The sequence below is a fragment of the Myotis brandtii genome, unplaced genomic scaffold, assembly GCF_000412655.1.
Source record: "Myotis brandtii unplaced genomic scaffold, ASM41265v1 scaffold38, whole genome shotgun sequence".
Lineage (NCBI taxonomy): Eukaryota > Metazoa > Chordata > Mammalia > Chiroptera > Vespertilionidae > Myotis > Myotis brandtii.
In genome coordinates, this window is record NW_005364596.1 from 3961857 (window position 1) to 3968397 (window position 6541).

Sequence of the window (6541 nt, forward strand, 5' to 3'; positions counted from 1 at the left end):
ACAAGTATAACTTTTGACCAGAACTTGCAATTATGAGTTTTTTAATGGATGACCTAATACAATTATGGAAACATATAGAAGGAAAATCAGCTAATTCCTTGAATTTGAAAATAGTACTCAGAAGGTTGTAAATGTAGTTTGCTTTTCATGTTAGAAAGGGTGCCAGTTTGCATAATCCTTGGCCCAATGTCAGCTCCAGTGTTAAGGAAACAAAATAATAGTTTTCCAAATTTGAATAATTCTGTTACATACAGAGTTCATATTTGTATAATACAGTTTGATACCTAAAAGGCAAATTGATCAGATACTTAAGAATTTTATTTTCTTATTAATGAAAATGCACCATTGGTAATAAAGAATAAAGCCAACCCAATTTTAGAACATGGAACTAGTTGCTATGTTCTAGGAGACAGTATTTGATCTTAGGTATATACAAATTTGCACTTATATACTTGATATTAAAAACCCAAAGTAGCATTTAATGGATTTCAGAAAGAAGTAAAACAAACCAAAACAATAAAAATTAAACTAAATTTAAGCTTATTCTAACTCATGTTTCTTGATATTTTAAAAACCTAGTGGTCAAAGTACACATACATTAAAAAATGATTTCATGAGCACTTTCAATGAAATTAGATAGTCCCTCTGCTTCCCCATATTTAGTACTGTCTTGAATTAATTAAAGTTACTGTGATTCCAAGTGACTATTAATTTACTGAATAAATTGAACAAATCAAATTAAACAAATGGACAAATTAAGTTAGTAACAGAACAGCTTGCTGATTGCTAGACCAATTCTACTTCTGATTGCCACTTCCTTTTTCTTTGTTCTACTATGATTTCATTTTTGTATCATCTACTCCTATATTTTATTGTTTTATCTTTCATTAAAAGCGTGCTGTTTTTCAAGGTAGAAATGACCTTATCTTCCTGGCACATAGCTTGTAGTCTTTGTTTTCTTTTCCAGGGCCCGGTGGAATCTTGACAATCACATTCAGACTCAGTCAGCTGGGTTCGTGTTCAGCCATAATTCACACAAAGAAGAAAGGTCAGGAAGTTAATATCATTAGCACAGGCCAAAAGTAAAATGGTAATAGACAAATTTAAATAATATTGTAAGTGTATAACACATCTCTCACATTAAATTTAAGAACTCTGGTAGAGTTTCAGAAACGTTACTCTTTCCCCAAATGTTTTAATATACATGATGCCTATAAATCCATGTTATGAAGGAAGTGTGCCCCCCCTCAAAAAAATGTTCATATGTTGAAACCCTAACCACCAGCATTTCAGAATATAACACATTTAGAAATAAGATTATTAAAAATGTAATTAAATTAAAATGAGGTCTTTATGATAGTCCCTAATCCAATATGACTAGTGTCCTTATAAGAAGAGGACATTTGGACAAAGACAGAGGGACTACTCAGTGAGAAGGAGGCCATCTGCAAGCCATGGAGAGAGGCCTGGAAGAAATGAAATCTGCCCTCCCCCCAATAAAAATAATAACAAAAACAGACATTTAAAAAGTCTGTTACTAGAGCCCTCTCCCATGAGGTCCTGTCAAAACCCCCCCAGCTCTAACTTCCTTGTGTGATTTCTGTAGAACCCTGGAGGGCTAAGAAACGAAGTTTGGAAGTCACTCGTCCAGGTTATCCAAATGTTGTTTATTTTGTTGCTCATCAAGATGAAATTTTTTGCAATGAACCTCTCTCAAGAATTAAAGGTATTTCTCTTTCATTGCCAAGTATAGTACTGTTCCTCAAAATGAATCTCAAAATAGACTGCCAGGACTCAGCAATAGGTAACCAAGAAGGCTATGCAGTGAATAGAAATGGCAGAAATTATATATCACAAATGTTATCACATTTGGAGATTGTTTCTAATTTCAGTTCCATCACTCATGAGCCAATAGAAATGTGTCTACCTGAGTTTCTTTTTTTTTTTTTAAATATATTTTATTGATTTTTACAGAGAGGAAGGAAGAGAGACAGAGAGCTAGAAACATCGATGAGAGAGAAACATCGATCAGCTGCCTCCTGCACATCTCCCACTGGGGATGTGCCCGCAACCCAGGTACATGCCCCTGACCGGAATCGAACCTGGGACCCTTCAGTCCGCAGGCCCACGCTCCATCCACTGAGCCAAACCGGTTTCGGCATACCTGAGTTTCTGACTATATTACTTGCATATATTTTATTAGTTAAGTTCAGGCTCTAAGAAAGGTATCTGTTCAGTAATTCTCTTCATTTGGGTGGCAGATAAAGCACTAAGAAGGTGATTGATATGTCAAGGATAAAATAAGCACTGGCTAAGCAATTACATTACCTTGAACCCCTTCACTTGTGCATGCTTGTGTTAAGCACAGCTAGTGCCTCAAATGTGAGTAAGAAGGCCTTCTCTCATTAACTGGTCCTGTCGACCCTCAGATCAAGGCAGAAGACAGTTAACAGCTGAATTTATAGCAGAGATCAAATAGGAAATGCAATCAATACAAGGACATCAATACATGGTGCTGTTGTTTTTCAGGCAGACGGAGAAACAAACTCTTACGTGAGAAAATACAAGTGTGAGTATTGCTAGAATATAGAATCAGGTAGCCTGGTTTACTATGGAGGAAAGCCACATAACTGTCTTCTCCAAACCCTTTAACATCCAACAAGATGAAGGTCTTTCATGTCCATCTTGTGCGGACAAGATGACTTGGGGTCCTATAGGAACTACTAAAAAGTAATCTCCCTCCCCAAGTTTGCCAGAGTACCACACTTTTGTTTTTACTAACCTAAAATGACCACAACTAGTGTCATGTCTTTGGGTTCAACCACAAACATAGGAGTGTTGTTTCCCTATATAATATTAAAATATACATGTGACTTATGAGAAAAAGGAAAGACTCTGGGGAATGTCTCTATTTTTTTTTATTCCAAAGGTCACACGAATGCAATCCAAATCAGAAGTTTCAGCTACCCTAAGAGGCTGGGATGGGCAGAATTCAATAGTGGATGAGGACGGAGGAAGTCTCAGAGCAGCAACTCCTGAGAGAGGCTAAGGGCAGATTTCAGTGAGGTATGGCCTTGACAGTGGACTGCAAGCCTCTCCATGGCCAAGGCCCTGGCTGATTCACCTTTGTATCTTCAGGGTCCTAAACTTAATAAATATGCAGTGAGTGCATGAACAACTGCTAGACTGTCGTAAGAAGTGCTTACTAATGCAGAGAGAGAGACAATGGGCTGGAAAACTAGAAGAAGGTGATGAGGTATACTTTTAGCTAACCTTGGGGTTAAGTATTCAGAAGGAAGCCAGGATCCAGAAACAACTGCTGAGATAGTTGTGGTTTTTCTAGGAACTAAAAAGATCCCAGAACTGGAGGAGCTAAGTACAAGGGAAGAATGGGCAAAGGAAAAACTGTCCACAGGGGTACTTTCTTCTGGACAAGAGAATCCTATTCTTACTTTTCTATACAGTGTTGCTTTTATAACTTTTCTTCCTAATGATGTTATTGCAAGAGGCATAAAAATCAATTTTTCTAATTAAAGATGAAGCTCCTATCTTCATACTTATTAAACACAGGAGGAAACACATGTGGGGTTATGACAGTAATCCAAAGACTATGTTTATTTGCAGTTAGTTGATTTTGTGCATGCATATCTACTTGTCAACATACGGTTTATGTGTGTCTGTTTCTGTCTGTTACACTATTTCACAGAGAGCATTTGGATCATAAATGAAATTAGTTTTTACCTCCTTTTAGTCCTAAGATATAGTTGTGTATGTTTTAGTATTTGATTCCACAGTGCAATTATATATAAAAAAATGCAAGGAAATTCATGTGAATTTTAATTTTTAACTGTAAAAATTGACTTTTGGAGTTTGTAGGGTGTTGGGTAAGCCTTTGATGAGGTAATCTCTTTATCATGATACTCCAAGCTGAGGGGTTTCTTGAGAGTAAATATGCTGAGTATATCACTTTTCTTTTTTAGCAGTACTATCACAACAGTTAGGTGGGATCTTATTTTGTTTGGAGGTAAAGAAAGAAGGAACTGCTAGTGGGAATGTAGACTGGTGCAACCACTATGAAAAACAGTGTGGAGTTTCCTCAAAAAATTAAATATGGAACTGCCATTTGACCCAGTGATCCCACTTCTAGGAATATATCCTAAGAAACCTGAAGCACCAATCAGAAAGAATGTATGCACCCATATGTTCACAGCAGCACAGTCTACAATAGCTAAGACATGTAAACAGTCCAAGTGCCCATCAGTAGATGAGTGGATAAAAAAGCTGTGGGTACATTTATACCATGGAATACTATGCAGCAGAATAAAGAAGGATCTCTTACCCTTTGAGACAGCATGGAGGGACTTGAAGAGTATCATGCTAAGTGAAATAAGTCACTCAGAGAAAGACAAGTTTCACATGATCACATTCATATGTGGAATCTAAGTAACAAAATTAACTGATGAACAGTATGGATCCAGACACATGGAAGCATGGAAGAGCGTGGAATCTCAGAGGCAAGGTAAGGGAGGGTGGGTGGATAGGAGGTAATCAACCAAGGACCTTGTATGCATATATGAACAACCCATGGACACAGACAATAGGGTGCTGAAGGCATGGGGGGGGGCTGGAAGGGATCAATGGGGCAAAAAGGGGACATATGTAATACTTTCATCAACAAAGAATTATTTAAAAAAAGAAAGAGGGAACTGACATAAACAGGGGAAGTGACTTCAAATTTTCTTTTGGTTCATCGGAGTCTGTTCTTTAGCAGATGGTGGATACCTACACCCTTCAAAATAGATGCAGAGTGACTTCTTGCTACATAGCGAGCTAGTGCTTTTTTGTCTTTACCTTTTGCTTAAAATACTATTGAAAACTATCTAAACCAGTCGACTCCTAACTTAATTTCTCCATTTCTCTAATGTTTTCTGATTGACAAATCAGAGTAAAGGCAAAAGATATGCCCTTCTGTGAAGTCTGAGCTCTGACCCCAAGTCCTTATTTATAGAGCCGGGTCACTTTCCTTGCCCTCCTCTGGTGCCTGGAATGCTCCACTTGTTCTTAAAAATCCATTCCTGGGCACATATTTTTAAAAAGTAAAAAGACATTTTTAAATGTGAAAATCTTACCCTACGGAAGCACAAGGCAATCCAAAGATAATAACGAAATATGCCAGAGGGCTCCTCAAGTTTTAATTCCCCCTTTGCTTGTGTATTTAAAACAACAACAACAACAAAAAAAAACTTTCTGAAAATGAAGAATTATCCAGACTCACAAAGCTGGTGCTGTCTGAGAGAACCCAGCTATAAATTCACACTTTAGACTCGGCCTTCTTTGGGGGAAAAAGAAAAGAGTCACTACCGTTCGCACTGAGCGACATGTGTGAATTCTCACTCCTGGAAGGGCTGGCTGGTGTGTGCCAGGATCAGGTGTGAAAGGAAGGAACCAGGTAGGAACATTTCAGCGGTGCAGCTGCGGGGAGACGCCTCCGCCCCTAGCCGTTGGCCCCCACGCTGGGCTGTACTGCCTTGGTTTCCCTGCGCGCAGGCACTGAAGACAGAGAAGGGGAAATGCAGCAACTTCGGAGCAAGCCCTCGCCTTGCTTTGGAAGCTCCGGTTGCCCTCTGAGGGCGAAACCTCTCTGAGCCAGGAGCTTGCCTGGGACATCTTATCTTCTGCAGTACTCCCGCGCCTCGCCCGGCCGCTGCCACTGGCGCCCCCAAGCGCCGCACGCCCCAACTCTTCTCGGAGCCTCCTTGGATCTTCGCAGCAGCGAACTGGACTTGGGGAGCCGCGGGGCTGGCAGGAAAGTTTCCCATGGAATTCCCAGGGGCTAGGAGACAGGACGCCCTGGAAGGCGGCACTCAAAGGGCGCCCTGTCCCCGACATTCCTTCCTGGGATTGCCTCTTTGCGAAGCGGGCAGCTGCCTGGCGCGGTAGGGATGCCGGTGGAGCTGTGAGGCTCAAACCCAGGGAACACGCTGGAGTGCACCCCACTCCCCCCAGCCCCTCACAGACAGGGATAGAGGCTGCGTGCGTGTTTGGGTGGAGAATACCGAGATAGAAAGTCCTAAACGCCTCCTAGGAGAGAGAAAGGACCATCTTTCCAACCTTTCGCTGGTGGCCTTTCCCGGGTTACACAGCCCCCCTCCGGATCGCTGGGCCCCCCGTCAGCCGCGCCAGCACAGCGCCCGCCTCTCGCAGCCCCTGGGAGGCACCGGCTAGAGCCCAGCCTGAGCGCACAGACCACAGTATTAACACCCACATGCCCACCCCTCTCCGTCTCCTGCGGGGCTTCGTAGCGCTCCCCGCGGAGTCGCGGGCTGAAGAGGGACCAGGATGGAAGGAAGGGGCTGGCGGTCCCCAGGCGCTGCGGCGGCGAGCCGCTGTCCACTTCCACATGGGCACCCCGTCTGTTCCCACAGGTCCTCCCAGCCCCTGGGGCTGTCGTTAGGCGTCAGGAGCCCTCACGTTCCCCTGGGGGCGAAACCCATTTTCTCAATGGTCGGGTGGAGGGAGAGGGGCGGGGGGAGAGAGGGAG